Here is a 20,635-nt window from a genome sequence, read left to right as displayed (position 1 = left end):
TAGCTCACGCTTGAGGAAAGGCCACGTGAGTACACAGTGGGAAGGTGGCTGACCACAGCCAGAAAGAGCCCTCACCAGAGCCTGATCACGCTGGTGCCCTGATCTTGCACTTCTGGCCTCCAGAATTGTGAGACAATGATTTTCTGTTGTTTAAGCTATCAGTCTACGGTATTTCGTTATGACAGTCTGAGCAGAATAAGACGGCGACCGTCCACATTCTTAAGCACGGGGAAGCTGTTACAGAACTGAATTCCAAATAGACATATGTGGTAGAACAGGGGGTTAAACAATGGAGAGGGGTTTTGTTAGTCTGTAGACTAGGCAATGAGTTGAGGATGCTATAAGTTCAAGTAGAGACGATGAAAATCTGGTCTAGGGCTGAGTACTTTGGAATATTTGGGTAGGAGCACATTGCTAGGATGGTAATAGAAAACTTTTATGTGTGCGTACATAAAGTTTTGTATATACTTTTTATGTTATATGTATAACTTTCACATCTATATATGCCTATTTTATTATATAAAGATAGGAAGGAGGAAAGAAAATTGTATATAATAAAACAAAAAGAGAAAGTCAAGTTTGTCATCTAAGAAGAAAGCTTAAAGGGACCGCACGCGATCAGCTGCTGCCTTGGCTGTTATGAAAGTTTACTAATTTATAACTTAGGCCTGGGGGTGCATGGGGAGCTATGAGAAAGGGGGAGGGGTATGAAGAAGAAGAATGGAGAAAAAGAATAAATGTAGTATAATTTCTAAGATTTTGAATACCACAAATGAGTCATGTAACTGGAATTTCACTTTGTCTTCCAATATTTTCCACATAATTAGCCTGTTCATAGACACAAAAAGAGCACGTGGCGTATTCTGAAATGACACAGACCTGTTCTACGCACTGAAGAGGGATGCTGAGGCTTGCCTTAGTGCTGTCCCCGGAACTTGGATGAAGGTCCTGGCCTGAGCACTCGGCCAGCAATGACGCAAGGCCTGGGGGCACTGCTACCCTCTCTCAGAACCTTTCTAGTATCTTTTTTCTCTGTAAATTACATACTCTTCAGGCCTTTGCTGAGACAGATAATGCAGCTCCCGCGTGAACTGAACACCCAGTGCCCAGCATGCATGAGCGTGTCAGGGCTAACCAGGTCTGTTGTTCTTAAACAGTACTGCTGGAGAACTGTATCCTTGTGAAGAACGATGCTGAAGAGATAAAAATATCTTTCATTTCTATAGTGCCATGCATCTTAAAGTGCGTTCCACATTTTGCAAACTATATATAGGTTCAATGCATTACCCATCCCCATAAAATACAGCCAGAGCAGTGGCAGGCACATGCCAGATGTTTGACAATGGTTTAATAACAGAGTGAAGAATAAGTTAAATCGGATTCAGAAAACAGGAAATGGATGTGGGGCACTAGGTAAACCTCGCCATCCGTTCAGCAGCATGTATCGAGTGTCTGCTGCCTACCAGGGGCACAGCTGCGAACCAGAGAGACACTGTTCCTATCCTCACGGAGCTGCCAGGGTATCACAGAAGATGCATGATTGGACATGTTTTACAGTGTGATTCAGGTTAAGATTGAGGAAGTACGAGGTGCCATGGCCCTCATTGCCCTTAAGGGACGTCTCCCAATTAGCCATTCTGGCATCATTATTCCCTTACTTTAATAAAAGTTTGGATACAACACAACTGCAGAACATTACATTGAAGAAAATCTGTTCCAGACCCAGAACCCAGTCTGCATGTAGGACGTGGTTCTGGGGAACATAAGCAGAGAAAGGAAAGAGACAGTCCAGTAAGTTGGGAAAGACTGAAAGGCACCCCGTGCAGAACAAACACAAAACAATTTGGGGGAGAGTCGGAACCAATGACAGCAGAGAGACCCATGCAGATTTTAGGGCTGTCACTTGTCTTCTTGGAGGTGGGGCTCCACCACTCGAAATAATCTGCCCTAACACTGATGGCATTGGAGAAGTGCTTCCAAATCGCTCCAGGCTGAAAGGCACGGCCTCTGCAAAGCAAGACAACAAGATTTTAGGTTGGGAGGAATCTCAGAGATGCATTGGTTCAAACCTGTCATTTTATAGATGAAGAGACATATGCCCAGATTTGTTAAGGAGCTACAACAGGTCACAGTGGCCGAGTCAGCACCCAGATCAAAAGGCTCACTGAGACCCCTTCGACTGGGCCTTGTCTTGGGTGAATCAGCGGGGCAGACACCTGCCCTTTGGGGGAGGCTTCTAAAAGCTGAATGCCTGGTTCTCCGGGACCTTCCCCACTGCAATGGAGAGACAAACCACAGTGAACGGGGGTTAAGGTCTTGTAATCCATCTACACAGATGTGAGCAAGAAATGTGGTTCAGATAAATGAAAAAGAAACGCGCTGGAAGATTGTGACTGCCCAGGTCGGACAGGTTTGCCACTGCGAGGACCTCTGAAGACCACGTGGTCTCTGGAAGTGTACGTAGCTTCTAGCCCCTATTAACTCACCCAGGACTGCAGAGTCAGGTTACCCTGAACTCCCAGTAGGAAGCTGTTCAAAATGTGTTAAATCCCTGGACAGAGAGGTTTTAACCAGTACTGGCAGGATGTATGAAAAACAAAAAGGGAATGTGCTTTATAATGTATCTGGGCAACAAATATTGTAAACAGGCATTAAACGGGAAATTCTCTGCTCACAATGACTGCCCATCTCATAAAAGAGCCACTCCTGGCCGGGCGCGGTGGCTCACGCCTGTAATCCTAGCTCTCTGGGAGGCCGAGGCGGGCGGATTGTTTGAGCTCAGGAGTTCGAAACCAGCCTGAGCAAGAGCGAGACCCCGTCTCTACTAAAAATAGAAAGAAATTAATTGGACAACTAAAAATACATAGAAAAAAAATTAGCCGGGCATGGTGGTGCATGCCTGTAGTCCCAGCTACTCGGGAGGCTGAGGCAGGAGGATCGCTTGAGCCCAGGAGTGTGAGGTTGCTGTGAGCTAGGCTGACGCCACGGCACTCTAGCCAGGGCAACACAGTGAGACTCTGTCTCAAAAAAAAAAAAAAAAAAAAAAAAAAAAAAAAAGAAATAAAAGAGCCACTCCCTCCTCTTCTCGGTGGTAAAGGGACGTCAGGAAGACTGAGAGGGAGCCGGGCCCAGCATGAGCCGAGGACGAGGACAGGGCAGCGGGGACAGGGGGCCAGAGGCGGGCCCCAGAGCACATCTCAGCCAGCAGCTCCCTGCAGGGCCTCAGGGAGCCGACCTGGAAGGACCCATCTGGAAAGGACGGGCCCTGACCCGTGAGTTCCAGGTCAACTTCTCCTATTAAAAGGCCAGTGATGTGTTTTATAAATTGTTCTCCACAAGTGCACCTGTGTATACCTCTCCCCAACCAGAAGACAAACTTTCCGAGGACAGGAATTCGCCATTTCATTCTACCTGTCTTTAAATACCCAAAACAGGCCATCGCACCAACCGAGGGAATAATACATAAATGTTTCAGACATTGGACCGGAAGCCACGAAGATGAGGGGAAGGCAGCGACGAGCGGAGGTCTGTTCTCAGGGCGCCAGCGGCAGGCCCCGCGCGCACACCGGGCCCAGAACCTCGCGCCTCGCTCTGTCCCGGAGCGCGGAAAACGCCGGGGGCCAGTTGGTGCCAGAGAGCGGCTCGGACGCTGTCCGGGGGAGCGCGGCCCTTCTGGAACTTCTCGGCCCGCCCCGGGTGGGCCGGGTCGGGGTCGGGGTCAAAGGGCACGGCCCGCGGCGCTGAAGGCCGGAAGGGCCGCGGCGCACGAGGCGCGCGGGCGAGGAAACGCCGGGAGGACGCCACCTGCTGGCGAGGACCCGGCTCGCGCGGCGGGCGCGGCGGACCTGGCGCCTGGGTGTGCGGAGCCGGGATTCGGCGGTTTCCAGGTTGCCGGCTTTCCGCCGTCTGTCTCGTTCGGGCGGCCACGCCACCGCCGTGCCCGGAGCCCCGTGCCCCGCGCCGCCCCGGACGCCGAGGCTTCCGCCCGGGCCGCGCGGCCGGCGCCCTCGCGGCGCTCGCAGGTGCGGGACCCGCCAGGCTCCCGCGGCAGGTGGCGCCGCGCAGGGAGGGCCGCCGAGCGCCGCCGGAGGTGAGCGGGCCGCCGTCGGGTACCGCTGGCGTTCTCCTCACGGGGTGGCTGCCGAGGTTGCGGTGGGTTTTCCGGCACTCAGGTTAAATGCCTCCCGGTCCTTTTAGAGGCGGGCAGCTCACCACCTCATCCAGGCTTTCCTCTTTCTGCCCGAGACCGGAGGCTGCGGGGAGGGGCGGAGGGGAGGGGCGGACAGGGCCGGGGAAGGGAACCGGCCCAGCTGGCGGGGGACCTGCCATGGCAGTCCCGAGGCCAGTCTTGGGGACCGGCGGGAGAGCCAAACAAGGTCTTTCCAACCTGGAACTCCCACTCCCCTCTCGTCTTTCCGAGAGCGAGTGTGCGCGTGTGCCCGAGAACTGCACACTTCACTTGCCTCCTGGCCCTGGTTTTGTGATACTTCCCCTGGGGGCTGAATTAAGCAAATCTGGGCCCGGCGCCATTTAGGAATTAGCAATCAAAATTAAACAACAGCTTAAAGGATAAATCTCTAGTTAAAACGTTAAATGTTGCTACAATTGATAGAGGATCTACATTCTAATATTAATCTTATTCACTGCAAGTCTTGGGCTCAGGAATGCTACCCAGACCATTTAAGGCCTCCCCACCCCCTGTAGATTTAACGGAAAGCTACTGCTAAGGTTACAGCACGGTGCATAACCATATTTTCAGTCTTAATATGTTATTTGGCATATGCTATTTAAAATTGCCGTTTACCTTATGTGTGTTTCTGATTTCTCCCTTCTGTTTCATTGCATTATCTGCTAGACCAAGCTAATGGACTAGGGCTGTGCTGACACTTTGCTCCTGTACCTTGTTTGTTAATTTAGTTGATGGGTTGCCTCTTTTGTGTCCTGTAATTTCTGTAGCTCAGCATTTCTTTTTTTCCCCATAAGGCTTGCTCACAAATGTCCCTTTGATATGTTTAACAGCCTCTAAGGGATACAGTTAAATCAACTATTAAGTTAAGAATAGGAACGTTAACAAAGCAAATACCTACTAATTCGTAGATCTTTGATGTCAACTACCAAGTGTCAGCTTCTGCCAGCTCGTGCCTGACTTCCTTCTTTCTTCTTCATAAATACCATGGGGTAGTTATTTGAAGTTAACGTGAAGTTTGAATGTGCCTCATAGTCAGCAAAGTTCCCCAAATGTGTGATCCTGGTGGAGGAAAGGCTGAGAGTTTCCCAAAGACCAAGAAATGATGATTGATTTTAGAATCGAATGTTGTCTTTCATTTTCTTCTCTTCACTCCTTACCTCCCCTTCCCACACTCTGTATAACGCTGCACACTTTTATGTGTTGTTTTGTAACGTCCTTATACTTTGTGTCTTGTGTGCACACTCCTCTTGCACTCTAGATTATGAGCTCCTGAAGGCTCGGCCTGTGCCTATTATTTTGTATCCTGCTGAGACCTGCTTATACCAAGCATGCCTAAATGTCTGTCAAGTAAATAGACTCAGATACATTCATGGTGATATTGTGGAGGAAATAGAGTTTGATTTGAGTGTGGATTCCATGACAGGTAAAAGACCTGCAGGTTCTTAGCAGGCAGTTGCTTATGACCTTGGCCTCTCCTTCGCAATCAGACTCACAGCACCTCTTGGAGAAGAGATGCACGGAGTGATGGAGCGCTCATTAGAGGAGCGGCTCCAAATGCAAAGACAGGCTGCTCCCCTGTCCTTGTTAGGAAAGGCACAGCCAGCATAACAATAATAAATGGGCATGTGTCACAGACCTACTTGGTTTCCCTCTAGTCCCTGCATTTTGCTTTCCGGGAGCACTGCACAGCAAACTCAAAAGCAAACATTTAGGTTTTGTTACCTGCCCCCCTAGGAAAGTCTCAAAAATGCAAAGCACGCTAATCTCTTCTCCAGCTCAGAGCCTCCTTCTGCACACGCTGGCCAAGTCCTTCCTGGGGAGAGAAGCACCCCCCTCCTGCCTCTGCCTGGCTCCATTTCAGCTGTTTTCCAGTCCCCTGTGCAAAGGCAGTGCATGCGTGTCTCCATGCCTATGCACGCATGTAGTCACCCTTAACTTCACTCCCGCTAACAACATTGCATCGTGTGGACAAAAAGGAGCTCCGCTCTGAGCTTAAGATGCTTTTTGGTCAATAACGGTGACAGAAGCTGAATTTCTCCCCATTTAGGGAAAAGAAAGAACGCAGCCTTCCCCGTCTGTTCTGCATAGATCTCCTTTTCCAAGTGTTTCCTCTTTAATTATGACCTGCTTCCCCTCCCTCTCCCCTCGCCCCAGCTTCGGTGAAAGGAGCTCTTCTGCCACTCGTCACTCGCTCGCTGGCTGGCTGTGGGAGGAGCCCGCCGGAGGAAGCCGTGTGCCTGGGATGCCAAGAGCCGGAGAATGGATCTGCTCCGAGCGGGAGTGGGGACGTTGCTGACGGTCCCGGCTTCCCGAGGCGGCTAAACCGGCGGCTGCAGAGTCGGGAGGCACAGGAGACCGCAGCCACCCGAGGGACGGACGGGGACGTAGGCGGCGCGGACCTGAGGGGACCGGCGGAGGCTGAGCTCCGCGAGCGAGCGCGAGGACGAGAACTAACTGCACACCCAAGTTGCCACGGCTTTCCCCCCTGCGCTGAGGAATGAGACCTTTCCAGCTCGACCTGCTCCTCGTCTGCTTCTTCCTCTTCAGCCAAGGTAGGACTGAGGCGCCGCTGGACTTGGAGGAGAGTGCGGGGCTGTCAGGGCGCGGAGGCTTTGGGCAGGAATGTGGCCGGCTTTGCAGGACCTCGGCTGGTCCCTGCGTCTCTGGGTGCCCGGCTGAGATGCCCTGGCATTGCCTCTCTGCCTTTGCAAATACAACAAAATGGTACTGTTTATCTGCCTTTGGAAGGAAGGGGTATGGGAGGGGAGGGGATGACTTTCTCCTCTGGCTTGTCAATATCCAGCTTGAACTCTCCAATGCAAATGAGTTCTTTATGCTCCCGGTATGATAATTAGGTAGTGTCTTTGTGGCGGTGCCACTCTGAACTTCTGGGCACCTCTTTCCTTCCGACCGGGGTGAGGAAGGAGAGGGCAGGGAAGGAGAGCTTTGTTTAGGTGGATATTTCAGCTTGAACAAGGTCTGACTTGCACGAGTGTATTCAGAAGCGAATGTGTGTGGTTTGCACGGTTGCCAAAGGGGCTGCAATTACAGCATGTACTGTGGGGGCAATTTGCAGTGGTCGGGCAAAGCTTGGAAAGAGTTGCACTGAACGGCATGGAGTTCCCTGAACGAGGTTGAATTCTGAATCCTACACAGCACTGGATTCAGTGTATAAAATGAGATTTCTCCCCTGGTGCCGATTGTTTCCTTTCTGCAGCCTGGTAGGGCAGAGAAGCAAGCGGGTGCACTCTCTGGAAAGAACTTTGCCACCTCTGGGCTCCCTGCCACTGGGGGCTGTGGGGCTGGTGGTGGTAGAGGGAGGGGGGGATATTCGGCTGGATTGGGAGTACCCGTTTAGCCAAAGGCATCAAAAGTCACCTGTGGAATTGAGTTTGAAGGGGACAAGTATATCTCGGTGCCTTCCCACTCTTTTGGAATGCCAGTGCCACCTCTGCCATCTGAGGCAGCGTTTGTGCCAGCCAGCCCATCTCTTAGAGGGGACAGGACTCTCTCAGAAAAAGCCACAACAGGGCACGTCCATCTGTTGATTAACGAAGGGTAAAGTTTTCAAGAAAGCAGAGCCCTCCGTGGGTGGCTGGCGTTGCAGGCGAACAGCAGGTCCCAGGCCTCGCCTGGCAGGGAGAAGCTGAGTGCGAGCAGACACCTGGCCGCCTTCGTCGGCTCCTCCGCTGGTGCCGTGGCCGCTGCAGACTTGCTCCTCATCTGTGCAGTTCAGACTTTGCTTTCGACCCCCCTGATTAAACCTGAGGGGCCCCTCCTCCGTACGCGTGTGTGTACCCGTGTCTGTGTATGATGCCGGTGTGTTCACACACACACGCTCATGTATTCATGTGGTTGTGCGCTTCCCAGCAGGGCTCCGCACGGCAGCAGGAAGATAAATTGCCTTCCCCAGAGTTTTCAGGCCGAATGAATAAGAACTATCTCTGAACACTGGTGTGGAGACAGGTTCGGTTTTATTACCATTTCGTGGGATTACCCTCTTTCTTGGATGTGTGTGTGCTTGCTTACGGGGTGCACACACACAAACACACACACACACACACACACACACACACTCTCTCTCACTCCCATTTTCCTTTGCTTCTCACCAATTCATTCAGGAAGTTGTATGTAAAATCCCCGAGAGAAGGAGGGAATCTTCCAATCCCCCCCACACACATTTGCTGGGGACCAGCACATGTTGTAATCGGTCTTGTGCTCTAGAAGCCTGATCGGTGATTCTTATCCAGATTGGCATAAGAAGCCCATAGGAGTCTCAGTGCCTCCCTGGCTGTCTGAATCATTACAGTGTGTATCTTCTACTTTGCGTATTCCTTTCTCAGTGCAGAGCTGTTTCTTGACTGCCTCCTATGAATCTTTAAATATTTACCTATGGAGGTTAAATGCTCTGTTTCATCTACCCTTAGCCCTGAGGGCATTAGGAAGAAACCATGGCATCATGCAACTCATAGTGCCTTGTTTTTCCAGAGTACTCTGCGCTTGGCCGGCACTGCCCACCCTATCAGATGGTAGATGCCTAGTCCACGGGACTCCAAAGCAGGTCTAAAGAAACACTATGAGACCAGAGTGGATGTAGTCAATCAGAATACCTGCATCACCGGACATTGTAGGTCTCTTGAAGAGACAGCATCTGACTACAGGAATTAAGGGTCAGGCGGTCAAGAGGGAAGATGCTTGGAGGACTTTGCTGAGGTATAATACTGGTATCTTTTGACTTGGTCCGTGCACTTTTTTTTTTTTAATGCAGAGGTTGTTTTGAGCATTGTGAATTCCCAGAGGATTCTATCTGACCGTCTTCGCATATATGCTTAGCTCACATACTGTGCCTCACCCCCCACCGAGTGCCACACATTCCAGTTAGTGGATAGAGCATGTCCACTTCTAGCAGTTCACAAGAGCTCTAGCCCGCATGGCTCTAGATGGCACCTGCTGTGACCCCCCTGACGCAAGACAGAGGTTGCTCCCCACCCAGCATCCCCCACAGAGCCACTGGCCTGACCCTGCCTCCTGCATGCTGTTGCCCTTGGGATGCCTTCCAGGGCCATGCACAGAGACTTGGGGATGGCCTTTCACTCAGGGAAAACAAGCGTCCAGGGCTCTTTCCAGGGCTTTATCTGGCACTCCGGTGACGTGGCCATCTGCTGCCCGACACCCCTCACAGTGGGAATCTGCGTGTCATTTTGGAGTTCCTGGGAACACTCTTCCGAAGCTCTCTGCTCCTAGTGTCTTAGTCCCCATGCAGGGGGAATGCTCCAAACAGTGCTCTGGAGACGTTAATACCAAAAAATGCAGGTAAACTCTTAAAGTTCATTTCCACCATCCTTTCACTCCTAATTTGTCAAATATTTATTCATCTTTACTTTTTTTTTTTGTAGAGCTGGGGTCTCACCATGTTGCTCAGGCTGGTCTCAAACCCCTGGGCTCAAGCAATCCTCTCGCCTCGGCTTCCCTAAGTGCTAGGATTATAAGCATGAGCCACTGTGCCCGGCCTAGTCACCTTTATTATTTTTTTTTCATAACCCTTTAGAGAAAGAGCAGAAATTAATGTATAATTAATGTCAGTAATGTGCTGTGTTCTTATTCTTTTAAAGTTTGGGCTTTTCATGTAGATTGAGATCAAATATTTCTTTATGTTTCCTAAGGTGGCAGTAGAAAGGCTAAATGACATTCCTCCATTTCTGCCCTGCCAGCGTCCCTGGGCTGGCTCCCAACAAGAGGACGGGAGCTGCCATGTGTGCTGTTTGTGGGTCTCTTGCTGGGGATGCCTCTCCCCCAGCTGTCGGCATCGTCGTGCTTGGTACAGAGAGGGATAATGTCACAGCACAATTTGCCTCCTGCAGAGAAAAGGCATGTTCTGCCCCTGGGTGAAAAAGAATCGATTCTCTTGTCATCCATAAACTTAGAACTTGCTATATTTTTTTCTCTCTATCATTTCAGCTCACCCACAACTATTTCCTCCCATGCCCTTCTTAATCTTCACGTCCCATCTCATCCAGCCTGTGCGTGCACATCTTAGGTAGCTTTGGGAGAATGATGTCTTGGCAGGAATGATGACTCCTGTCTTCCATCAGATCTCTGGTTCTGAGACAGGTGGGGAAGGTGCAGAGGTACAAACGTGGTGCCTTCTACTTCAGATGCTCTTAAGAAGGATGTTCTCTTCCCCACTCCCTGACACCTTGCTCTGGCATTCCCAGAGCATCCTGTCCTGCCTGGTGACTCTGTGGTTCCAGAGTACTAACTGTGCTGAACCCAGATCTCTGTTGGCTTTGCATGTGTACCATGCTGCTCTGAAGGTGTTGGGTGAAAGTGAAAAAGTGCATTTGCCTGTTAATGGCATCCCTGAGCTAAGGATTAATTCATGGTGCCACCTCCCTGTTGGGAAGAATCTCAGCAGCCCACTTGCTCTCCTGACTGGTGGGAAACACCAAAAGGGGCTCTCAGGTGGCTGCCAGAGGGCAGGGGGTCATGGTGACCTGACTCTCCCAGGGAATGGAAGAGCGTCTAGCAGACAGGAGGGTAAATAATGAGTGGAGAGAGCTGGCCAGGGTGAAGGGCCCTGGGGATGACAAGCAGCCTGGAAAGGAAGGAGCCACTGCCAAGGCTTTGCTTGCAAGGAGCTCCCTTGGGGTGGGGAGGAGGGAGTCAGAAGAGAAGAGGAGCACAGCAGAGAAGGCGTAACAATGAGGGATCACGGGGGACAGGAAGAGGAGGCACCCAGAAAGGAAATCCAGAGTGAACAGCAACTTTGGAAACATTGACCCTTGCCCAGAAATGTCACATAACAAAAGACAAGGCAAGTAATAAGTGTGATTCTCCCTCCTACCAGCACGCTAAGTGTTATGACGTCTTGTCTAGAGGAAGAAGAATAAGTTCTTTTGTCCCGGAAGGCCAATGCGCAGCTGCCAAGGGTGTGGGACCACTTCTTTAACAGATCTTCTTGGTGGGGGGAACTGGGACATGCCTGTTGGGTATGGGGGTGGCTGCAGTGTCTGCTGCCCAGTAGGGAGTCCTCAGTTGCCAGGCAGACCCATTGAGGATGGAAAAGAAACTCCCCGGGGGGTGGAGGGATGTGGGGTTGGGTCAAGACCCTCACACTGCTCTGAGGGGGTACGATGGTACCCCCCTTGGGAGTACAGAGGCGCATCCGGCTCCGAACATGCAGCAGCGAGCTAGGCATGGCACCAGGGAGCGGCCCTGCCTGGCGTGGGCCTGTGTTGGTGGGAGCCAGGGCCAGCAGGAGATGGGGTGGAGCAGGAGATTGGCCCCCGAAGATGTAATTTTTCTTTTTTGTTCAGCCCAGTGGGGGTGACTTAGGCAGCATTATATTGCAGACCCAAAAAAGCATATGAAATAATCCAGAGTGAATTCAAGAGATTTCAATAGCAAAATAATAACAATACTAATGATACCTCTGATTTGCAGAGTACTTTTCTTCCGAGGAGATAAAAAGATAAACTGTTTTGGAAACACGAATGAGGAAAAGAAAATTGCCTGTAATGGAGGAGTGGGGAGGAGGGCCGCGTGTGCTGGCGGTAGGGTCTCGGTGTGGATGGGGGCGGGGGAGGTGGGCACAGGCATATTTTTCTGCTACAGTCCTATCTTTGTAAGGTGTTGAGATGACTTTTAGGTGACAAACCAGTACAGGATTTTTTGTCAGTCAAGACATGGAAACTCACCCTGTGCCTGGGAAGAGGGATGTTCTAATTCCCCGCAGAGAAGGGCAGTGAGGTGGTGAGTTCTGGAAGGCACACTTGAACCCTCACCACCGCAGTGACCTGACTTCCGTGGTGGTTCTTGCAGCAGAGTGAAGGGAGCCTCGGTCTTCACCAGGCCAGCGGACACCCCAGCATTTGTGGGGTGGGGCTCGGCTGGAGCTGCTGCCCCAGGGGCTATCTGTTCCCCTGGGGTTCACATCCCATCGCAGCCGTCCAGAGGGAGTGAGGAGCAGAGCAGCCTGTGCCCACGTTGGAATAGCTTCGCCCTGTATTCGAAATAGAGTGGGATTTTGTTTCCACTTAGGAGAATGATGGGAGAATCAGCTGCATCGAGACTCAGTACTGTTCCGTGTCATTGCGTATCATCGTCCTCTCCTGAGGGGAAAGCCAGAATTTACCCAGTTAGGTGTGCACGTCGAGTAAGAATATAGATACCTCGCCGGGCACAGTGGCTCGCGCCTGTAATCCTGGTACTTTGGGAGGCCAAGGCAGGAGGGTCGCTTGAGGCCAGGAGTTTGAGACCCTGTCTCTCTAAAAACTAGAAAAATTAGCTGGGCGTGGTGGCGTACACCTGTAGTTCCAGCTACTCGGGAGGCTGAGGCAGGAGGATGGCTTCAGCTCAGGAGTTTGAGGATGCAGTGAGCTATGATGATGCCACGGCACTCTAGCCCGGGTGACAGAGTGAAACCCTGTCTCAAGAAAAAAAAAGAAAAAGAATAGAGATACCTTATATATCATTGGAATACTTTTCTCACAGTCAGGCAAGGAATGCTGCATCCCTCCGTCTGCCAGAGCTTTTTCATAGGCATGGAAGCGCCTCAGCCTTTCACCCTCTCTCAGAAGCCACACCGTGCCACACAGCTAAGGATCAGAAGAGGGCTGAGGGCCTTGCCATGACTCTCTCCTTATTTAACATTAACTTTCATTCACTTTCGACTCCTAATCCACTGAAGGAGCTAGGGATTCACCATTAGGCTTTTATTTCCTCCTCTCTCAATGGTAAAAATGAATGTTCTGGCTGTATACTTCTAGAAGTCAGTAAATGTCAATATTGGATAAGTGTTTCCTTTATATCACTGCAATTTAGCATAAGCTGCTTGGAAACAAATGTCTTCCGTAAGCATACAGTGTTTCAGTGAGTACACAGTCAACACCACCATGAGCATTAAATAAATGTCAGCTCTCCCTGGGTGCACTTGGTAACAAGTTGAAGTCATGGAAAGAGTGGCCGGCCTGGGTGAACCCTGCTCGGTGCAGAGTTATCTTGGGGAGGGAAGAGCCATCCCTCTCCTCCCTGGAAACAACAGCAGTGGAGTGCCCAGACATAGACACCTCCTGCATGCCTTCCCTGAGGAGGTTTTCCCTGACATCTGGAAACCTTACCATGCCCTCCTGACGCGCGTGCTCTACACACACATACACACACACCCACACACACCCTACTTATTGAAAGCACAGTGATGTCGCTAGAACTTAGAGCAAACCAGCCACTTTCCCAAAATGAGAGGTACGTTTTCACCCTAATCTCTGGCTGGTGCTCGTATCCTCATAGGCAAAGCAAAATAGATTTACCTGAGGCCATTTTTCAGATAATTGAGACAAAAATTGCAATGGCCTACATGTGTCAGTATTAGAAAGGATGTGGCATATCAGGCTGAATTATCTAGATGGTCTGCTCGCCTGGCCTGTCTTCACTGGACGGTTGTCGTAAGTTCAGATTCTTTCTAACATGTGCCTAGAAAACTTGAATTTGATATCCGATGCCAAGAGTTTCAACAGTGACAAACAAACATCACTGTCACTATTCCACACTTTTTCCCCGGGGGCTCCATGTAGTGTGGTGTCTCAGTGGGCCAGTTACTACTCCTTCTTTTGTGATCAAATAGCATTTTATAACACCAAAGCTCAGCCCTTGGCCAAACAGCCAGCACTCACTGAGGGCCTCCCCTGTGGTAGGCCCTGTGCAGGGGCTTTTGATGCAAAGGTGATGAAGACCATGTTTCTGCCCCAGAGCTCTCAGTCTGCTTGGGGACACCTCAACTAAGGTTACAAGATGATGGGTTCAGAGAACAGCTGTATTAGCCAAGGGCATCAGAAAAGGCTGCATGGGGGAGGTGACATCTGTGCTTGATTTTTAAGGCTGCCTAAGTGTTCTCCAGATGAAGCATGGAGAGAGTGCTCCAGGTTGTACCTTACAGTGTGTGCAAAAGCAGGAAGGCAGAACAGAATACGACATGCTCAAAAGCAACAGGTAGTGTGGGCGGCTGGAAAGTGTCAGGAAGAGGGAGAAGCAGCTTGGGAAGGGGAGGGTGAGCTTGCGAGCAGTCGTGAGTACCATGATAAATCTTTTGAGGATGGATTGACAGAATTAACTCAACACTTTAAAAACATTGTTAGCAGCCTGTGGGTCTGTAGTCCTCTCTGTATCGTGGGTTCAGGGATCAACACGTTATTTTTACCTCTTGGTAGTGCTTATGTTTCACAGGAGGCTAAAAATATGTAGAACTGAATGGAAATAGACTCACTCTTTCCAGCTCATCTTCCCTCATAGCTGTTGTTTAAAGGGGTGGGAAAGTGAGCAAGGGAATAAGTTGTGGGGCAACTGACCTTAATGGTTGGTCTACATTCCAGAGGGCAGGCCGAGGGGGATGGAAGTTAGGTGAATGCTAAAGAGCGATGTGTTGGCTAAAGAGCGTGGAAGAGAACCCAGTGCGCAGAAACAGGCTTGCTGACCACACACTGGGCTGCAGGCAGGTGAAATACATGGAGGAATGGGATTTGCCAGTTTCTGGGGCCTCTTGAAGGCAGCCAGAGATGGGGCTGCCTGACATTGAGGATGAGTGGTAAGCCGAAAGGGGAGATGGGGACAGGGACATTTCGCTGATGACATCTTTCTTGTTCTCAAGAGTTACTGGCTTTGGGGAAACCAAAGGTTACAAGTTAAATGATTCTACTCAGAAGGTGTTAGAAATGTTCTTGGAAGTCTCCAGCACTGAGTAACCTTTCACTGAGGAGTAGAGAATGCCATCAGATCTACCATGTGTTCCACACTTTGGCCTGTTCTTCTCAGGGATTGGTGGGGGCTGGCAGGACAAGCTTGGTGGCGAAGCAGAAACCTCAATTGTTCTGCAGGAAAACAGTGTCATTTCCAAGACTGTGGATATGCAGGTCTCATTTGGGCCATCAGGAATGTAGGAGTCAATTCCTAAGGAATGGGTTTGGGAGTAGACTAGATGACGTCTAAAATCCCTCCAACTTTGAGATTCCCTGAATATTATCTCTTAGCAACAATCTATTTATTGTGCATGATGCATTTCTAGAGGGTAGATGATATGTTATAGATCTCTTTGCCAGCACATTTTCTTGTAGGTGCCTGGCAAATTCTTTTGGTTGTTGGTGTTGATGGTAATCCTGACAATAATTGTGTTCTTATGGTGATGGTTGTGGCGATAATTAGCATTTGTATAAAGCTTCACAGGTTGCAGAGTGGCTTTCGGGAGCACCACCTCATTTCATCACCCATGGCAGTGAGAGGCGGTGTTATTACCGTCACACCCCCAGAGAGGTTGCCAAATGCCAATGACCAAAGTCATTCTCAGCAGGGCTTACCTTTCCATGTGCCTTGATGCTCCTCAAGGTGCTGGTAGATCCAGCTGCTCCAGAGCAACACCCAAAAATGCAGGAGGTAACCCTAAGCTGTGGTGTAAGGCAAATCCTATTGTAATGTGTGGGAATCCTCAGTGTCTAGATGTAGAGAAAGATTTTAGGGGTTTCCTGTGAAGATCAGGGAGCCGAGTCCTAGAACGGACATTGGAACAGCAACCCAGCATTGTAGCTCCATGTCCTTTTGATTTCAGACTCTTCCTGAGTTGGTTCCTTCATCTTTCTGGAGTTCAGCTTTATCTAGAGGGGATAAGGTTTGCAGGCCATGCTAGCAGGGGAGATAGCAGGCCAGACTTTTGGGTTGAAGAGTAATGTAGGAGAGGCTACCTGAGTAGTTCCTTATGTGGCTGTTCTGACAAAAAATAAGAAAACGAGGAAGCAAGGGGAGGGACTTTTCTTCTCTTAATTGGTTGATTAAAATATCCACATCTTTTGTCACCCCTGGCCCAGTGCTGTCGGGCGCAGGGACGGCTGTCAATAAATGTTGCAATACTGGAATGAAACAGGAGGCACAGTGCAAGGAGAAGGAAGCGGTGCTTGTGCAGCCCGTGCAGAGAGGCTGGCAGGGCCCTGGCAGGGGGCAGAGGAAGAACCGGAGCGTGTGGAGTGTGCTCGCGCCGGCGGGAAGCTGCTCTTCTCCGGAAGGCCTCAGATGCCCATCGGGTCAGGGACACAGCCAAGGGAAACATCTTCTGGCAAGCCGCCCACTGCTCAGCTTCACCAGAAACCGTCGTGTCCTTCTGTTCCTTAATGCATGTCCGTGCCCATTTCTGTCAGTCACCTGCAAATGTCACAGGTGACTCTGCTGTGGTGCAGTGTGACAGGCCACCTGTCACCCTTGGCGATGCTGGGAGCGATGACAGCTTCAGAGTCACACTGGAGCCGGGCTCGTTGTTAGTGCCAGCGTTCAGGTGACGAGCCCAGAGTGCTCTTCCAGGTGCCACACAGAGATCACCTGCCATCCGTCCCTGCCTCCCAGCCCTTGTGGCAAGGAAAGAAAAACCCCAGTTAATCCCGCAGTGGCCCTGTTCCCTATATCCCAGGGCCCTGCACTTTCCTGCGTCTTGTGGAGGACGTCGGGGTCCGCCCCACGCTCACAGCAGCTTCCACGTCTTCAGGGAGCCGGCCTCGCTGCACCTGAGGAGGGCACCTTGGAGGGCGGAGGACCTGCCCCTTCCCGCGCGGCGAGAGCCTGCAGTTCCCAGGCCGGCCTGGCGGTGGCAGCAGCGGCGCTCGCAAAGCCCGGGGCGCGGCGCGGCGGGGCGGGGCGGCGGCTCCCCGCGCCTGTGGGGCTGAGGGCGGCGTTCGGGGCGGCGGCCCCGGGCAGGTTCCGCGGCTGTGCGGCGGAGTGGCGCGGGGGGAGGTGCGGCGGGGCGGGCCGAGGAACCAGGCCCCGCGGGGAGGCAGCCGCCCCCCAGCATCCCCCCAGGCCCGTGCCGCGACCCTCACCGGCGGGCGGTGCTGCTGCCGTCCCCCTCGCCTACCGGAAAAGCAGAACAGATGCTAAAACGAGGCCTCATTATTCCTGCTCGGCGGGCAGGCCGTCGGTGCCGCTCGTTCTGTCCCGGGGACAGAATCACTAATGTCCGGCGCGAGCGCGGCCTGGGAAGCGCATCCTCCTGGCCAGGCGGCTTCCTGTATCTCCAGGGCGTGGGCCTGGCCTCTTCTACCGGCCGAGAGTTGGGAGTGAGAAGTATCCGAGACCCCAGCGTTGATCCGGGGCAGCGTAAACTAGCAGTGGAAGGAGGGGTGAGCCCCCGGGCCTTGCCCTGTGGCCCGAGTGGCTGGCAGAACTGCCCGTTGCTGTGACCCGAAGTCATCACACATTGTTTGACCATTGTTTGACCTCTCAGCAGATTTTTGATCGCCAGTGGGATATCCTGTAAGGTTCGCTCAAACCCAGGCAGCTTCCTTCACCCCAGTGGCCCTGGGAGTCCCTTGCCGCTTTCCCTGGAGCAAGCTGCCACCTGCCCAGCTTGTCTGTGCACTGTCCCTGCTCCGGGAGGGGCGGTGGAGTGGGGAGAAGGCAGGGTTACCCGTAGTTCTCCTGGCAGGTGGCAGCTGACTTCTCCAGCATCTCAAGTTAGAGGAGCAAACTCTTTGCATAAGGTTTGCAAAACCTGTTTCAGCCTGCAGATTTGATGCTACAGGGGTCAAAGAGGAAAAGTGGAGCTGCGTGGTTTGAGAATTTGCTAACAGTGATAGGGACTGAGCTCCTCCCCAAACTAAAGATGCTATACCAGCAAGATATGTGCCCTCAGGCCTGCTGCCCTCCTGGCCCCTTGATTTGTCCGCCCTCTCTCCTTGCACCCAGCCCTTCATTGGTGTTTTGGGATCCCTTCATAGAAAGCTGAACTAGAGAGGGAGGGGAGTGGTGAGAAAAAAGTCAAAACCTGTGATGGTCTCTGTCCGCTGGCCTCATCGCGTTGCGCTCTCTGCCACGGCAGCCTGTGATCGCTGCGTTGGGACCAGCCGTGGGGAGACGTTAATGAGGCCCGTGGGCCTTTGGCTGAGCTTTGCGTGCACGCCCTCGTTCAATCCCAGAGCAACCTGCTGAAGCAGGGATTGCTATAGTCATTCGCTGATGAAAACTACCGAGGCTCAGGCAGAGTCTGTAACTTGCCCGAAGGTCGTAGGACCGGTAAGGAACAGAACTGCCGATCAGGCACCCGTGTGCCGATGCCAAAGCCCCTGCTGCCAGTGCCTCCAGGAAGAATTCTAGTCCTGCTGGTGCCTTGACAACTGTGTGACTATCAGGAAGCCATGGGAATTCCTGCCCTGGTCTGTGGTTCTCCTCCTTGACAGCTTGTAGGGTTTGGGAAGAAGAGCTGATAAAAATGGAAGAAAACCGCTCCCCCAGTACGAAAGCGGTGTAAGAATTTGAGAAGCTTTCCTACATGGCCAGCCGCTGCTCTTTCCCTCCACGACCAAATTCCGGTTCAGCTTAACATTTTGAAAGCCAAATGCTGGTTTCTTAACAAGAATCCATCACCACCTAAGTTCTCTCCAGTGCATTTTTTTAAAAAATTAATTCCTACTCTACTTAGGGAGAGGTTAGCCTGGTGGTAGCTCTGTGCTGGGAGAACGAGGCCTTCCAGGACATCAGACCCCTCCTTTTTTAAGCCTAGAATAAGTGAAAATACCAGAAGACTACATGGTTCTGAAATGATTAATAATAGTCATTAGGGAGAAATAAAAAAATCTCTTAGAATGTAGGAGAGTCTAGAACCGTTCAGCCTACGATTCTCCTCACTTTGGCTTCAGCAGGTGCAACTCACCTTGTGTCAGACAGCATTTTGGAAGATGGCATGTATCTGTCTAAGCCATGCTTAAAATCATAATACCGGTTTCAGATAGACACAAGATACACTAGCAAAACATGAAAGTTCTTCAAAGTTTCCAAAGCTCCTTTAGATGGAATCAGAGGAATACAGAGGAGGAATGCCAGGCAGATAGGTCTCTGTGTGGGAGACATCAGATGCCTTCTTTTCGTTCGACAGCCCGGCGCCGTGGTGGAATACGTGGATCATGTCAGCGGTGCCTGCTCAGCTGTTGCCAGGGCTCCACGGCCACGTGGATGCCCCTTTCTCTGGGCATGAGCTTTGCGTTGGGTTTTCTCTTCATCAAACTAGGGCAGAGCTATTCAGACAGAAATCCACACTTTATAGGGGGAAGCAACTGAATGATAGAGCTGGTCAGAATCAAGAAATACCATCCAGAAAAACATAATACTTCCTGCCCCTTTTTTCCTTCTAAAATAGTGGGAAATATGTGTTTCTCTCTTACTATCAACAGATATTCTGAGATCGATATCACTGAATTCATGCCACATAGTGCTTGAAATTATACATACTGTTGTATTTTTTAAAGTAAATTCTCTTAGCCTTGTTGTTGACTTTAGACTTTTATAGAATCTACTAGATTTTCTCATTCATGATTATAGTGGGAAAGGGAGCTTAATGGGTCAGTATTTCCCCCTACACCTAGGCATGGACTCCCGTGTTCCTGACAGGTAGTTGCTGCATGTATCGGGAGTATTAGGGCCTTAACATGGTGCACCTGCCGTTTGAGTTCGTGGATTCTCTGTCACAGAGGTTCTCCAGGTGTGGTCTGCAGATCAGCATCGCTTTGGAAACTGTGAGAAAAGCAGGTTTGGGGGGCCCTAGCCCAGACCTTCTAAATCAGAAACTGGCGCTTTGACATGGCACCCTGTGTGTTAACAGGAACTCCGGCCGATCCCGGGGCACGCTGAGCTTCGGTGCCGTGCTCTATAGCACCGCCTCTTACCTGCCGCACCTCGTTCCCTCACCCCCGCTTCCATGCGAACGCCGCTATGGACGTCTGTGAGGTGCTCGAGAGCAGTTTCTAACCAGAGGAGCTAAGGTGACTCATGGGAGCTGCTTCCGATGGTTTCCGTGTCGCGGTGTCTTAGGATGGCCTGCAGACAGTGGGAGTGGAGGCAGGGCTCCCAGTCAGGCCTGAGCACGGGGAACCAAACTTAGGATAAGGTCACACGTACCGTTTGGAACACGGGAGTTTCGCCTGTCTGTCACTGATGTCATCGTCTCCCTTGAACTGGGAAGACGTCAGGTGCCCTCCCTTCGGGGTGGCCGTCAGCCCTGAGCTGCCTCAGCGGACCAGGGAAGCAGCGTGATAGTCCGCGTGGGCAGGGAGGACTGTAGCTAAGAACAGCCATAGATCTTCTTCCACCTGCACTTTAGAATGTTTATTTTAAAGTCGATGCTGTACCCCAGAGATGCTCCTGTCCACAAAGGATAGATTTTCTGCTTTGTACAGTGAAGAGATTCAGAATGTATATAATAATGCACCCTGAGAATTCTTATTCTGTTTTTTTTTTTTTAAATCTTCAAGGTCAATACGACCACAGACATTGATATTCACTTCCTGGTGAACTGGGATCTGCCAGCTGCTTAATGTCATTTTATTTTTCAATGCATAAAAAAATGTTCTCATCACTAGGCCTCTGGGCCTGTCTTCAACCCACATCACCAAAGGGAACCCAAACGCACAAGCCGGTGAGCCCGGC

The sequence above is a fragment of the Propithecus coquereli genome, unplaced genomic scaffold, assembly GCF_000956105.1.
Source record: "Propithecus coquereli isolate 6110/MARCELLA unplaced genomic scaffold, Pcoq_1.0 Scaffold173, whole genome shotgun sequence".
Lineage (NCBI taxonomy): Eukaryota > Metazoa > Chordata > Mammalia > Primates > Indriidae > Propithecus > Propithecus coquereli.
This window is presented reverse-complemented; position numbering follows the sequence as displayed.